A 16,627-nucleotide genomic window follows, 5' to 3' on the forward strand; every position below is an offset into this window, starting at 1 on the left:
GGAGGCTTTCACTCTGAAAGAAGGAGCCCAGCGCCATTCCATAATAAAGCCTGTGCAGCGGTCTGCAATAGTCCAGGGGAACTTGTCCTCCAGGAAAAATGAAATTGCAATGCCACAGCTACCTCTGAGGGCTAAGGACACATAGCCTACAGCAGCGCTCTCCTTGTCAGAGCTGGGAAGAACCTTGGAGAACATCCGGGGGGAAGAAGCAAGCCAAGTTGTGCAGATTTGGGGTGAGGAACAGGAGTCAAGCTTGCCCTCACTCTGCAGCCAAAAGCCGAGGCAGTTTGCACGCCAACTTGAATTTAACCTGCACACAGTCATCTTAGTACTAGGACACTTAAATCCCATCCGCCCAATACCTCACCCAAGTTTTGTTCAAACACTTCTCTAAAAAGTGCATCTGGGAAGTGCTCATTTAATCTCGCATCCTCATTGTGTGATGGGGAAATTGAGGCACAAAGAGAGGAAGGGGTTTGCTTGAGTCAGGGGAAGTGCTGCTCATCTCTCCATACCCAGGCAGGGAGGGAAATAAAGCCAGCAAGCAAATACCTTGTGGGCACCCTATTCAAAGTTTTATTAAAAAAAAAAAAAAAGCTTCACCACAGAGCTAAAATAAACTCCTACAGACACAAAATACACAAAGTTGCTGACCATACAGTTTGGAAAGCAGATTCCCCACCCTCAGTGAGGAAGCCTTCCCCTTACAAAATACATTGAGCCTAGGCTCTGGCCTCTCCAGATTTCCTATTTACTGAGGCCTCAGTTATTTCCCCTGGTGTGCTGTGTGCCAGCAACAACGGCTGCAATCACCTGCCAAGACCTGGATTCCCTCAGCTTCCCTCTGATGGTTTCCATGGCAAACACTTCCACCACCCATTTTATATGTAGGATTTAGGCCAACCCAAGGGCTTTCGGAATTGGTTCTTCTGACCCCACTAGTGTTGACCCTGTTTTCCTCTTATAAATCAATGGATTTTATTTTAATTTCAAGGCTTACAATGACATTGCAGCTGTTCCGGGATTGTCTGTCAGCACGTGGCTTCAGCAGCCAGCCGCAGCCCAAATTCCTCATCCTTGTTCCTTGCAGCAGAGGACGATAGGCGCCTTGGTGAGGACTGTAATGAGGAACAGGAGAGTTCACTTTCAGATGGAGCCCATGCCCTTTGATCTTAACCTTTTTGATTGTGCCTGTGGCTGCCAAGCACCACTTTGATCCTTCACCTGCCAGAAGCCATGGAAGATTTTCAACATCCTCTGCTCTATTTAGAATGAAACAGAAGCTTCATCACCTGGCAGGCCAGGGCACCAGTGGCAGGGAATGAGAAATGTGAGCTCTGCAGTGGTGACTGGACACTTTGGGAGGTGAGGATCAACGGGACATGGAATGGGCAGTAGAAAATTTTCTTACATGCTGCCTTCTGTCCAGTTTGGCCAAGTCCCCAGGGGGGCTGTCTTCCACCCTCAGGTGGGAAGTGATGGCACAACTTCACTGGCCATCAGAACTGACCTCCTGAGGACCTTCCCATAGGACACATGAAGGCAAATGAAAGAAGAGATCACTTTGGTTTTACCTCTTAGTTCTGACTAACATCCTACGAAATCATTGTTTATTTAAACCTTCCTGAGAAGATATTCACAATGGAGTGGGGTTATCAGAGGCACCATCCACAGATGTCAGAGGCCTGGACTTAGTGGGGTTTGAAGGGGACTCAGGAGAAAAAAGTGTGGTCCTTGCCAGATATAACCTCACACCCTCTGATTTACAGGAAAACATAGAGGGCATCATCCAAAACTCCATCTTTACCTGTTCCTGAAATGCCACCCTTGGTGATTCCTTCTTTACAACACAAATGTGCCAGAGAGAGTAAGGGGTGGTAAAGCTCAAGACCCTCAGATGAGGAGACAGGTTTTTCAGACCAGAAGAGTCCAGGTCAAGATGGAAGTAGTGGGAGGAGAGGGAAAGATGGGAGAGGAGCGATGAAAGAAAGATAAGGAAGAGAATGCAACAAAGACTAACTCTGCCTCTTTCACAATTATGACAGGGTCAGCCTGGGGAAGGGTCATTTTACATCTATCTAGTCATCAGTCTGAACTAAGACCCCTTAGGACACAGAGCCCTAGACCAGGACCTGTTTTAAAGGTACACAGAGAAGTTGCAGACCTACTGTACTTTCAGACCTGAAGCAAGAACTAAGTTCAACTCCTGAAGCCTAGGAGGGTCAGTGAACTCCTCATGCAGGTAGGAGACCAAAGTCAGGCTCCCAGACCGGAATCTGAGCTAAGGAAAGCTATTCTCCTGTCTGGGGCTGTGGCCCATCTTAAACTGCTTACCTGAGATGGGTCTGGACAGGCATGGGACACTCTGGCAACCAGGACTTGTGATCTGCTAACTCAGTCACTTAAATTTGCAATATCCATACAGAATGAAACTTCACACAGACACAGACAAACATAAGGTCTGGATATGAACTGGGGGCCCAGGGAGCTGAATAAAAGCAGCACATACACACATACACAGACACACGCCAACTAAAGAGTGATGAGCACAGAGAGAAAAAAACCAAAAACTCACACACACACAAACAGCATCACAGAAAGGTAGCCAACAACCTCACCAAATCTGAGAATACATATTAACAGAAGAAGGAAGAAGGGGAGAACAAAGAAAACAATGACAATCAAACCAAAGGCAGTAAAAGAGGGGGAAAAAGGAAAAGCATGTAAAGTAGGAAATATAAAATAAGACTGCAGAAATAAAACCAATTTAACAGTAATCTTAATAAATGGAAATGGCTTAAACCCACTTATTAAAAGTTGGGGGTTATCAGATTGGACTTAAATCTAGCTATATGTAGTTTATAAAAGACATACCTGAAACAAAATTTTAAAAGAATGAAAGTGAAAGTGTAGAGAAATATGGCATTTATGCTGAAAACCATGAAAGGGATAAGGATGGACGCTCTATGATTAAAAAATCCAGCAAGGGGGCTTCCCTGGTGGCGCAGTGGTTGAGAGTCCGCCTGCCGATGCAGGGGACACGGGTTCGTGCCCCGGTCTGGGAAGATCCCACATGCCGCGGAGCGGCTGGGCCCGTGAGCCATGGCCGCTGAGCCTGCGCGTCCGGAGCCTGTGCTCCGCAACGGGAGAGGCCACAACAGTGAGAGGCCCGCGTACCGCAAAAAAAAAAAAAAAAAAAAAAAAAAATCCAGCAAGAAGTTAATGTAACCATGAACTTGTACACACCCAATAACATAGCTTCAAAATATATAAAGTACAACCTGACAGAAAAATCAGGGGGAAACAAGTTTTCTGATAGAAAACTATGGGGAAATTGAAAAATCTATACTCATAGTGAGATAATTTGAACACAGCACCTGCTAAATAAGGAACTCACTCACCCCAGAGTGAGGTCTCTCATGGCTGAGACTGAGGAGAATTAAAAAAACAAAACAAAACAAAACAAACCCTGGGGCTTCCCTGGTGGCGCAGATGGTTGAGAGTACGCCTGCCGATGCAGGGGACACGGGTTCGTGCCCCGGTCCGGGAAGATCCCACATGCCGCGGAGCAGCGGGGCCCGTGAGCCATGGCCGCTGAGCCTGCGCGTCCGGAGCCTGTGCTCTGCAACGGGAGAGGCCACAACAGTGAGAGGCCCGCGTGCCAGAGGAAAAAAAAAAAAAAGATCATTTGTTTAAAAAAAACTTGAAGGTATAATTAATAAATTAAAAAAAAAAAAAACCCTGAAGAATAGGAGGTTTCGGTCTTTAATTTCTCTATGGGATGAAGGATTGACTTGATCATGAGAAGGGTCCAATCCAACTCACTGTGGTTTCATTGGAATTTGAAGCCAAAGTCCAAGCTAGCAATGAAATGTGGCTGTGCTTGTGTTTTCTCTCTGTTAACCTATTTCCTACCAGTCCTGGAAGAGGAAGGGCACCAGGATGAGTGAAGAACTGAATTGAGGTCTGGTAGAACCAGTCTTTCCTGATGGCAGAGTGGGGAGGGAATTTATGAGCTTTGTAGAAAATGTGAGAAGGCCAAGAGACGAGGATCATAAAGCACCAAGTGTATATTCACTCTGAGATGATAACTCCTCCATTCCCAGGCCTCTTAGAGGAAATTAATTATGCTCTCACCACCAACAGCTACTAGATGATTACACAGGCACTGTGTAAGTGTGCTATATGCATTGTCTCTCTTAATCTTCACAAAAAACCATTTCAAGTAGAAGTTTTTTATCACTATTCCCATTATACAGAAAAGGAAACTGAGGCTTAGAAAAATTCAGTGACTTTCCTACAGTAACACAGCTAATAAGTGACAGAGTTGGGATTGAACCCAGGTATGTCTGACTGTCCTTAACCATTACATGACACTTTCTTGGCTGTTAAAGTGAAAATACTCACCTGACACAACATAATAGCAACAAATCCCTCATCCTTCAAGTCTCAAGTCAGGCCTCCCTTTGGTCCTAAGCGGAAGTTAGCACCCCATGTTTCTAGTTCATACCTCCCCATACATCATTCTAGAAACAGTGAGCACTGCAAGAGTGGCAATTTATCTTGTCCTTCCCTGGATCCCCACTGCTACCACTACATCTGACCTAAAGAGGGTATCAGGATATTTGATTAAACTGAATTGAACGGACTGGCCAAAAACGCCAAATTCTGTCATACCTAAGCTCCACACAAATGGAGGCACCTGGTCACTTGAGTCTGAAGTTTCATAAGCTTTCTTTCTAAACAGTTTGCCAAGTGAGCCAGTTGCCCTGGACAAGAAGTTCTTCTTACTACAGCAGCAAAGTTCTGCCCTGCCCATGCATGGCAGTCCCCAAGCCCCGCATCCAGGCCTCCATCACACAGGCAACTTCCCCTGCAGACAAATCATGGATGGTTCCCAAGGTGGTGTCATGAAGCAAGGGGAGTTTTGTGGTTGGGGTCTTCTAATTCCCAGTTTTCCTTTTCTCCAGGATACTTTAGTGCCCCACAAAAGATCTGAAAATCTGATGTTAAATGTGATTCTTCCTCCTGTGCCCAGACCAAGCCTCGATTCTCCAGGAAAGCTTCTCTATACTGGTTCCTCTGTGCTCTGCAAGAAGGCTTCAAACTGTAGGTAAGGTTGGGATTTACCATCTAGCTGCTGATACAAAGCTTTGTGATTACAAACCATACCCTCAATACAGAGGAGAGAATGCAACAATTAATTGAGAAGTAAGAGGAAAGGGAAGTTTTTATATATTAATTGCCTGGGAAATCTTTTGACACTTTAAATGTGCTATTTCATTTAATCATTGCAACAACACTCCCGAGAAGTATTATTGATTCCATGTGACCTATGAGAACATTGAAATTCAGTGAAGTTAAGACCCTTGTCCAAGTTCACAGAGAGAAGAAGTGACAGTCTGGATTTGAATTCAGGACTGTCTGCCTCTAGGGGCGTGCAGCCTCAGACTATACAGACTCTGTTATAGACGGTCAATGGTGGGGTCCCTCCAAGGATCACACACTCCCTAGGCACCAAAAAAGACACTTGGGCTTAAACAAGACAGCGTCTTACTGAGATCATTCTTGTTTCCTCGTGAGAGCATTTGAGGAGAGAGATGTTGATTGATGCAGTTGTAATAATACTTATTTGTCTATAGTTGCTCCTTGAATTCCAGCCAAAATGGGACACACTGAGCTGCAGCTGTACAAGATGTCTGGATTCTCCCACACAGCAAAGAGTCGGGAAGTGGGTGGTCCGGAAAAAGGCTGAGTGGGGCCAGAAAGACATCTCCATTTAATGAATATTAATTGCACCTCTGCTCCATACCAGACCTGGGGGGGTGGGAGGGGAGGAAGAGGAAAGGCATGAAGTTGAACAAAATGTATTTCCTTTAGTTCCTCTGTATGTCAATTAAACGTTTCCTTAAAAATGCAAACATTTTTAAAAAGAGTAGTCTCTTCCTTTGAGGGAAATAACAGGCACATGAACAAAAACCAGAAGCATGATTTGATTGACATCATAATCAGGGTGTGCTGGGGAGGCCTAGAGAAAGTTGCTCCCCAGGGAGCTGGAGAAGAGTTTCCACAGAGGTGACTTTTAAGCTAGGTCTTGCAGGTAGGTCTTGTGTGGCTGTCCATCAGGTGCAGAGAAGCTGAGGGGTGGGGAGGCAGTCCAGGCCGGGGGGGGACAGCCTGGGGAAAGGCTGCTGGGCACGGGCAAGCATGGAACACAAGAAGTTCAGTGTCTGATGCCTCCACTGTCCAGCCACATGCTGGTGGAGAGACCTTAGGTCAAGTCATTTCTTTGTGCCTCATCTGCCTCTTCTGTGAGATGGACAGAATAATAGTTTCTACCCAGATGGTTGTGGAAAAGATGAAATGTTATTACATTTTTAATGCCTAGAAGAACTCCTGGCACATATAGATGCTTAATAAAAGCTAGTTAATTTTAATTACTCATGTGATGATGACAACAATGATGATACAGAACAATGATGAGAAATGAGAATAGGATATTAGGTCAGGGCCAAGTTATTGAGAGCTTCAAATGCTATGGGAAGGAATGGAGAATTCCATCCCGTGGGCAAGAGGTAATTCTGTTTCAGAATGAAACTGCAGGAGACAGAAGATTTCTGCACAAAGTGCTTTCACAATTGTTACTTTCAGGTGAGGCTGCTGCCATCGCTTTGACAAGGACACTCCCCCGGAGTGTGGCAAGGCTGGCTCGTTCATCCCATGGATTCCTAGGGTGGGGGCAGGGGGAGAGATGACACGACAAGCCTCCCTCCCTGCCCCTGCCATCTAGCCCTGTTCTTCATGGATGTGCTGTGTAGAAGGTCTGCGGGATTTGTGAGGACATCTCCAGGCCTCCTGGGGTTTGAGATATATCACACTCCACAAGAACTGCCCCTCCTCCCTCTTTCTGCTCCACTCACTGAGCATCCCCACCCACCATCCCCGAACAGCTCTTGGAAAATGGACACGGATGTTCCACTGTCCCATGAAACCTTCCCAGGTCATCAGAGGTCTGGTGCTGACTAGCTGGCCTCCTGTCTGGACTTGGCTTTGGATAAACGTCCCTCCTTCACCCTGCCCTGCCTGGTTCTTTGCCAGTTTGCCCCCTCCCACAGCCCTTGTCCATCTACCCCTGAAATTACCCTAACTCTCCAGCCTTGTTCCTACTCCTTCAAGCACGGGGCCCCTACTCCTTCAAGCACGGGGCCCCCCTTTCCCCCTGAACACTGGCGCTTCCCGTTTCTGCTTCTCTTCTCATCTTGCCCAAATCCTATCTGTCAGCCTCCCATTGGAGACTTCTTGTTCCAATAATGCCCTCTCTAACTACTAGAGTCCACACTGATCTTTCCCTTCTTGCTATGTGTATATTCAGGATGCCCCCCCTATACACACACACACAGTTTAGTCCATCTTATATCTTGTATTGGCCACAAGCACCTTGACTTGTAGTCTGATTTCCCCAAATCGACAGGGCGCCCCACAGAGGCCTCTCCACCTCCCCACCCGCATGGGGCACAGGCACTTAGCACTGGCTACAGAGAGATTCCCCTTCTCCCTTGAGGGACGAAGGCTACACCCGTTTTTCTCTTTCTCTCCATTCCAGACACAAACTGCTCAAAGAGAACAAAGAAAGATGCTCATATTTTCCCAAAGCGAATGAAATGCAAAGAGAATCTAGAACAGGGAAAAAAATGTTCCACATTTATAGATATGAGGAGGGAGGAGAGGTGATGGGATTTGTAACAAAGCAGCAAAGGGCGACTTTCATTTGCCTGGGTTTGGGTCAAGGCTGTATAGCCCACTGCCCTCTGAAGGACACTGCATTCACTCTTCCCTCCAGAGCCTTGGGGTTGACTAGGACTTGGGGAGCCTGGGTAGACAGTCTCATTCTCATGTACTTGTCCTCAATCCATGGGGGTGGGGGGTGGAGGGCTGGAGCCTTCCCTCCACCCCCTTTCCCATAGAAATAGGACAGAGAATGAGGGCGAATTCACTGATTCCAACCCACTCCTCACCGTCATAATGCATAATGCAGCAAAGCCAACCTGTATCTAGAGGTTAAAATAAATCAAACCAAATGTGAAACAGGAATGACTGCAGTAAGACACCAGGGAGAACTGGCAGACCACTGTGGTGGAACACACAGAGGTGGCAGAGAGGAGCTCTGGTGTCTGAAGGGCAGAGAAAGGTGACCTCAAGCCAGCTGCTATAGCTGAGGATGCACACATGCCTGGAGACTGAGGGACCTGATCTGATCATCTCTTGAGTTCTCTTCTAGTTCTGAGATTCATGAATAAGTAAAAGGGTCTTACAGGTGGAGCAAATGGCTCAGAGGTGGCTGGCAGCAGATTTGAGGCATGCACCCCCTATCTTTATGTCAGCTGCATTCCCCCATCCTGGGAAGTCAAGAAATCTGGATTCAGGTTACTCTGCTGGCCTTGGAAGTTCATTCCCTTCTCTGGGCTCAGTGCCATCATCCTCAAAATGAGAGGCTAGAATAGATGATCTCTAAGGGGCCCCCAGCTCTGCCTTCCAAGACAGTTTGAGGGCTTGCTGTGTGCTGAGATGGTGGGACACGCTGCCCACATGAGTGCCCAGCCTCTGCTGGTCACCCAGTGCACTACAGGACCCTCACCTCTGCTCCCTCACTGTGGGCAGGCCACAGCCTCAGTGAGCTCTGACACACCAGCTGGACAGCAGTGGCATCAGGCGTGGGATGGGGGGCACCTGCCACCAGCTACCCCACCTCAGAATACAGGGAGCAATAGCCATGTGCCCTGCAGCTGGGCCCCCTCTACCAAGTCACTCTCAGCTAAAAGGCACCCTGCAGCCCACTCCTCTAAATGCACAATGCAACTAAATCCAACATCTACCAGCCCAAGACCACACACTACAGTCACGTGAGCCAAGGTACCTGCTTACCCCACACCTGCCAGAGGAGCTACCCCATGCCTCAGTGAGGAAGCCCTCCACCTCATCTCTCCAAGTCATCTCTGGCAGATAAAGTTTCAGCTTCTCTGACTATGCCTGTCCACACTCATCTGTCCCTTCTCTGAGGGCCTACACCATGTAGTACCTGAGCCCCAGAAATACCAAGTGATGTATGCTCTGTCGAGACACGTCTGCTCCTTAGCATGAACCTTGTTTCCTCAATCATGACATAACCTCCATGAGTATCACATGGAGTCCAGGAGCTTGGAGAGATTACATAAAACCAAAACTTCCCATATACATAGCATTCAGAAATTAAATTAGGGTAAAAGTTATGCTGCAAAAGAATCCTCAATATATAGTGACTTGAAGAACACAGGAGTTTATTTCTCTTTCTGAAGAACCATAGCTGATGCTGCTGGTGCTGGGCTCACATTCCCTCAGGTCCCTTTACCGGGACCATGCCCAACAGCTTGGCTTCCAGTGCCAGCACCTGCATCTTTGACAGAGGGCTGCTTTCGGGCTGCTGACATTCACTCTACCCACCAGCACAGAGAAGACTGGGAAGTGCCTGGGAACTAATCCCCCCCCTCTCCACCACCCTGAGACTGATGGGTGTGGGGATAAACATTGTCCAGTTCCCTTACGCTTGGCTAGCTCTGAAGGCTGAGTTTTACACTGTTTTTCAGAACTTCCCCATGGAATTAAGCCCTGGTCATCCACTGTGGTAGTTGGCCTTTATTGGCTGCCTTCTCTTCCCTTTGTCACCTCCCTACTCACCTGCAGTGCTCTGAGCCCTCCGAAGCAAACCACATGCATTCAGTCCTATTCTTAACACAGGGATCCAGGTTCCTTCCAATCTGTTGTTCTGCCACCCCTCCCCAACCCCAACATGTTGTCCTGCTCTGCATAGTCAAAGAGGTGTCACGGGCATATCCATGCCCTGGCTTGTAGGAAGGAAAAGAGAGGACAACCAGGGAAGCAATTTGCTACAAGTGAGTGAGGTAGAAGTTGTACCCATCCCTTCTTTTCATGTGTCCTTAGTGACAACTTAGCTGCAAGGGAGGCTGGAAATGTGCCCAGCTTAAAATATTACTCTGGATAGGAGAAATGGTTGCAGTGGGCACCTTATATAGTCTCTGCTACAGAAATGAAAAAATACCTAACCATTTACTGGACTCCAAAATAAAGGTGCTCTGCTTATCTTCCATGTGCTGCTTTGTTGAATCTGTACAATACAATGAGTGTCACTGTTGTCATTTACAGATTGAGAAACTGAGGAGTTCAGTATCTTACCTGAAGTCACACAGGAGCAGTAAGGGGCAAAGTCAGGATCTGAACCCAGGTCTGACTGGCTTTTTTCTTCTCTGTGGTTATTCTGCTTTTTATCCCTAGAAATGCATTTTATTTGGTTCCATATCCTTACTTTGAAGGTGACAAAATTGGGGGCCAGAAAAAGGCAGAGACTCACCACAAATCACCTAGAGAGCAAAAAGCAGAATTGAGCCAGAACCAAGGGGTCCTGGCTACCAGCTGGCTGCCTTATCCATAGAGCCTGCTCTGGGCTGGCAACTTCCAAACAGCTCCTGCTCTGATTCAGACCAGTGCCTATGGGGCTGCTGGGGAGAGGGATGTGTATCCTTTGGACTCACTGAGTCCAGAGCCCAGCCTTAAACCACAGTAGTATCTAAAGTTTCTAAATAGAAAATTTACCAATCAAGGTGGCAGTGATGGCCCAGTATCCCTTGTTACATGAACAGCATCCTCTGTGCTCAACTCACAGGCCTTAAACCAGCTCCCTGCCCTCTCCCAGAAGGAGAGGGATGCTGGTTCCCTTGGGTCTCGCTGTCGGCATGCAGGAATTAGACAGTGGAGAGGGATTGGGCCATAAGGGTCCCCAGATCCTCCATGAAGTCATCCCCTTGCTGTCGTCAGTATCAGTTGCCTAGCAACTGCCTTTGGCAGATGGTGGCACTGAGAGCATGCCAATCTCTCCCACAGCTAAAAATACATTCCGACGACAACGGGTCTATTTTAAAAGATACAATGTGCTCCCAACATCTTCCCTTGTCTGCAAAGAACTGTGCTGTGCTGGGTCTCTCTGGGCTTCTGATTTGGTCTGACGGTGTGGAAGGGAGTATTCTAGGAAAGGAACTCAAGGCCAGGCACCACAGGGGTGCTTAGAAAATTGTCATGGAGGAGGATGAGGGAGAGGAAGAAGAGGAGCACGAGGAAATAGTGGTGTGGGAGGTAGATACCATAGTTGAGAGCAAACCCTGTAATTTGGTCATATTCTTTCCCTGCTCAGGAGGGTGGAGTTAGGAAGAAAAACCATAGAATCACAGAAGCTTAGCGCTGCAAGGGACCCAATCCCATTTCCCAGTTGGGAAGGCAGAGGCCCTGAGAGATTGAAATGAGAAGAGTTGGCTCTTTGCCCTTGCTCGGGGTGCAAGGGCTGGGGTTCCCAGGTGTGGACATGAGACCTCGGACCCTCGAACTCCTCTTGCATTCCTGTTGGCAAGTTTGTCACACCACCCCTCACCAGCTTAGCCTTTCCATTTCATCACCATCATTTGCAGCTTTCTTTTGTACAAAGAGAGTAGTAAGTGCATTTGTGCATTCATTAATTCAACAAATATTTATTAAGCACCTACTGCCATATTGTGCCAAGCCCTGTAGATACAGCAGGGGACCCATATACATGGTCCCCACCTCCTGTTGCTTGTGGTCCAGCAGGTGAGGCTGGCACCGAGCAGGTAGGCACAGGGTATGCCATGCTACAGACATCGAGGCAGATTTGGGTCGAGGCCTACTTACCAGCTCTGCAACCAAAGCATATCACTTAGGGTTGCAAGATAAAATACAGGGGACCCAGTGAAATATGAATTTCAGATGAACAATAATTATTTTTTAAGATTAGTGTGTCGCCGGTATTGTATTATCTGAGGTTCAACTTTAACTGGGCCTCCTATAATTTTATGTGCTATACGTGGCAACCCTACACTGAATATCACTAGTGTTAAGTTTTCTCATCTATACAATGGGAAAAATAGTATCTACTTATAGGGGTTATTTTGCAGATTAAATGAGAAAACATATATACATCTGTGACTGACAGATAAAAGTTATTTCCTCTCCTCTCCAAGCAGGGCTTCCCTGGGGTTTTGCCCTGGCCAGCTTATTAGCCCAGCTCTCCTCCCCCTCAGGATCTGGCAATAAGTGATGGGTAGGGGTAACCCTGCTCTGTCCTAAGGCTGAGCTGGGATGAGGGAAACCTGCTGGTGGACAATGACTTGCCAAAGAACTAGGAACCCACCTGGCTTTGCTTGGAGTGCTGGTCAGGGCCAGCAGTTCTCCATTGCCTGGGGTGCTTGTTAAAAATACAGATGCCAGGGTTCTACCCAAGTTTTACTGAATCAAGATTCTAGGGAAGAATGTGCCTTTTAAGCAAAATCCCTGGTAACACTCTGGACTCTAAAGTTTGAGAACCACTGGTCTGGGGTGTGGGGAGAGATGCTGTCCCTGTAGAGGCAAGGCCACAGCAGCCTGTTTTGCGATTGGGATCCTTGATTGGATCCTAGAACAGAAAAAGGACATTAGTAGGAAATTGGCTGAAATCCAAAAAACATCAGTAGTTTAGTTAATGGTATTGTACCCATGTAAATTTCTTAGTTTTGATCATTATACCATAGTTACATAAGATGTTAACATTAGGGAAATCTCAGTGAAGGGTATATGGGAACTCTCTGTACTATCGTCACAACTCCTGTGTAAATCTCAAATTATTTCCAAATAAAAGGTTAAAAAAAAAACTGCTTTAGCTCAAAGCCTGCTGTGGACTCTTCCCCAGACCGGTGGTGCAGCAGAAGGCCCAGCCCGCATGCTAAACCGGCTTGAGTTAAGCAAGTGTGGGTAGCTGAGAGCCCCTACCCCAAGGTTCTGGGAGAGCACTGCTTTTCTTCCCTGCCATTCACACTGGGGCTTAAATGTCAACCTCAATGAATTACATTTTAATCTGTCTCTGTTATCAACCTGGCCAGGTCCTAATTGGATGCCAGGCACACTGCTGAAGGGCATGCATAATTCATCAGCTGGGAGGCCAGGAAGGCCTTTCATCATGGGCCAGGGAAGGAGGAGGGGGAGAAGGCAAGAAAGAGAGGAAGGGGGAGGAGTTAGAAAAGGAAAGAGAGCAAGTAGGGCTGGAGGGGAGGAGAGAGAAGGGACCTGGCACACTACTAGCCACTCAGTCTTTCAGGCTCTGCTTCAGGGCCACCTCCTCCAGGAGGTCTTCATTTGCAAGACTCAGGCCCTCCTTCCCTTGGTTGCCCATAGCACAGGACACATCTCTGTTACACTTAACTAATTGGAAGGTCCTATGATGTTTACTTAAAAGTCTGCCTCCCCTAGACCTTGAATCCTCTCCCTTGGGGGTGATATCTGACCTGATGACAGGTCACCCCAGTCTGGCAGAGTCCTGGCACACAGTGAGTGTTTGTTGAATGACTGAAAGGTAGATTCTAGCTCAGGACATACAAAGAAACTGTCTTAACTTGAGCTCCTTGGCTCTGCCACCAAACTTGCCCCAGCCGTGTCCTGTTCCCGAAAGCCACCCTTCATTCTGTCCGGCCTCCTTCTCCTGCCAGCCACCTCCGAAGGCCAGGGACCACATAGAAAAGCAAACACTGTTATACTGGAACTGAAAGGGAAAGTCCGTATTTCTCTGGGCATGCCTCATGCTACACAGTCAAGCGCACAAATCACCTCCCCTCCACGCTTTCCTCAGTCCTCTCCAGGTGGGCTTCCACTTGGCTCAAACTGCTCTTGTCCAGGTCACCAACCAACTCCCTGTGGTCAAAGCCAAAGGGCACTCCTATCTTCACCCTGACTGACCTATCAGCAGCCTTGACCCCAACCACCCCCTTGACACATGACCTTATCTTGACTCTCAACACCACACACTTCTGCCTTTCCTCTTTCACCTTAGCCACTTTGTGCCCACTTGCTTTGCTGAATCTCTCTCATTTACTCAACCTCTGAATGTTGGGAAGCCCCAAGGTTCACTCTTCAGAACTTTGCTCTTCTCGGGCTACTGTTTCTACTTAAATAATATTACTCAGTTCCATGGCTTCAAATGCCATCAAACGCTAATGGTTCCTAAATATATATGTCCACCCTTGACCTCTCCCTTAAGCTCTAAGCACAAGTATCCACTTGAGTGTATTAGTTCTCTATTGCCAAGTAACAAACCTATCCCCAAATTTAGCAGCATAAAACAATAAAGATGTATTGCCTCAGAGTTTTTGTGAGTGAGGAATCCGTGTGCCACTTATCTGGGTGCCTCTGGCTCGGGTTCTCTCATGAGGTTGTAGTCAGGCTGTTGGCTGGGGCTGTGGTCTCATCTGAAGGTGTGATTAAGAGAGGATCTTCTTCCAAGCTCACTCTTGTGGCTGTGGGCAGGATTCAGTTCCTTGCAGGTCACTGGACTGAGAGCCCCTGTCTCTCACTGGCTGTTGACCAGGTGTCTCCCTCAGTTCCTTGCCATGAAAACCTCTCTGTAGACTGCCCACAGCACGGTGGCTGCCTTGCTTCACAGAAAGTGAGCAGGAGAATAAGAAAGAGTACCCAACACAGAAACCATGGTCTTTTTGTAATCAATCACAGAAGGGACCTTCCACCACCTCTCCCCAATTCTGTTTGCTGGAAGTGAGTCACTAAATTCAGACCACACTCAAAGGGAAAGGATTACTCAGGGCATGAACAGAAGGACACAGGAATATTGGGGGCCATTTTAAACAGGCATCTCAAATTAAACATGTCCATGAGAGAACTCCTGATTTTTCCCATCCCAAACTTTCTCATCTCCAGGTTTTCTCTATCTTGTAACGAGTGCAGCAGCATTGGAATGGAATGTACTATCAACTGGGATAAGCTGGGACTACATCTCCCAGAATCTCCCTATTGCATGGTTCTGGGAAAGAGTTGGCCAGACTGGGAGCTTGAACCAGATGTGGAAGGAGGAAATGAAGCATCAGCCATTATTTTCAAAAGATCATGGCAGTCAGATATGCTGATGGGCAGACACAGAGGTAGCTGGAGCATCCCAGGTTGTCCTCACTCTGCTCTCTGTCCAGATTATCTTCCCAACTGCTGGCCTTGCTGACCAACAGCTACCCAAGGCCCACCTCCAGATGTGTGGCTGCAAGCCCAGAGAGGCAGAAGAGGAACAGAGACAACAGTACCTCAAAGCCCTCTCCATGAACTCCCCTCATGGCCTCACCTTGCTTGTTGGATGTGCTTGATTTCTTGGGTGTGCTTTAACTTATCCACCTACACCAGGCCTGCAGGACTGTTACTGGCTCTTTCTCTGACCCTCCAACTCCCCTTCCCCTTCCAGACTTCACTTCCCTGGTTCCTCTCACTATAAGACTACAATGAATTCCTGTAATGAATCCCTTATCCCTTAATGCTCATAATGCTGCCTCCCTTTTATCTCAATTGAAGTATCACCTCCTCAGAGGGGACCTTCCTGAATTCACCACCCTGTCCATGTTAATCCCCCTAGACCTTTAGGTTCTAAATGAACTAATAAGCAACAATCTTTACTTCCTTCCTGTGTCCCATGTACTGCTCTATGTATCAATACTTTAATTGTGCTACCATGGATCATTTTAACATCAGTCCTTCAAAAAAGGTGTATTTATCCCTACCTTTTGATAAGGAAATGAATGCACAAAGAGGTGATTTGCCCATGATCTCACAGAGAACTAACAAAACACATAGTACGAGGGGAATCGGAACCCAGTTCTGCTTGACTTCCAGTCTGTTCTCTCCTTCACCTCTCCTTACCTGAAGCCAGAGTTGGGAGTTTCTCCATCTCTCAATCTCAGTATCTTCGTTTATAATCCACAGATCATACTTCAGAGACTGACTGTGAGCACTAAAGATATCTAGGAAACTTTTATCCCTTCCCACTTCCCCTGCTACAGATCTCAAAAGCCAAGGTCAGTCTCTCCCGCAGAGTGGATTCCCAGAGTGGAATCAAGGATGCCCAGGATTCCAAGACAAGGTGGAAGACTTCATTCTGGAGCCTTGGCGGCACCCTGCCGGAGCCCCTTCCTACCCCACTCTTACCTCAGCTAATGGTCTCTGTTGGACGGGTAGCTCAACTCTCAGCCACACACAGAATCAATAACAGAAGTCCCCAGACCTCGAATCAAATGTCTCACTGGGCTGTGTTTATCTGCAGAGGCTGAGTGACTCCCAGGTGGCAGGGCTCCCCTCCTTCATGGCCTTTGCCAGCTTCTGGCGATTCCACCCTGTGTTCCTCTACAGAGGATCTGGGCTGTGTCAGGCTTTCAAGCCCCACTTGGAGCTCTTCTGAGGTTTGTTCAACAAGTGAAGCCACAGAGTTGGAGAAACAGTCTTGTACTCCAGCAGGTCAAAGGGCTACAGAGAAGCCAATGTCACTATGATTTGTTTCATCATGGACAAAGCTCAGAGTGGTTTTATCTGGGCTCTGTCTTCAGCCAGGACTCCCTGCCCAACTGCTCTGATCCTCCCTCTCCCTGTAAGACAAGGCCCTTTTGACCCTTTGACTCTCAGCTCAGAGCACTGCCCCCTCTTGGTGACCTCACTTTGCCTCTTCACCTGGTGTACAGGTCAAAACCAACCAACTACTAACCACACGCAGCTGAAA

The 16,627-nt window shown here is 47.5% G+C and overlaps 1 protein-coding gene across 2 annotated transcripts in view; it reads right to left on the reverse strand.

Moving 5' to 3' along the window:
* The window catches only part of LOC117199107 (peroxisomal membrane protein 11A-like), a 234,429-nt gene continuing 217,802 nt past the window's right edge, over positions 1–16,627 (reverse strand). Inside the window, exons 4-5 of one of the 2 annotated variants that reach the window (XR_007474439.1) lie at positions 5,558–5,817; positions 1–1,118 (exon numbers count right to left, since the gene is read on the reverse strand). The gene's annotated coding sequence lies outside the window, so the exon portion shown is untranslated. The remainder of the gene's footprint in view (positions 1,119–5,557; positions 5,818–16,627) is intronic. The other variant, XR_007474438.1, reaches the window with a different exon arrangement.

This window comes from Orcinus orca, chromosome 20 (genome assembly GCF_937001465.1).
Source record: "Orcinus orca chromosome 20, mOrcOrc1.1, whole genome shotgun sequence".
Classification (NCBI taxonomy): Eukaryota; Metazoa; Chordata; class Mammalia; order Artiodactyla; family Delphinidae; genus Orcinus; species Orcinus orca.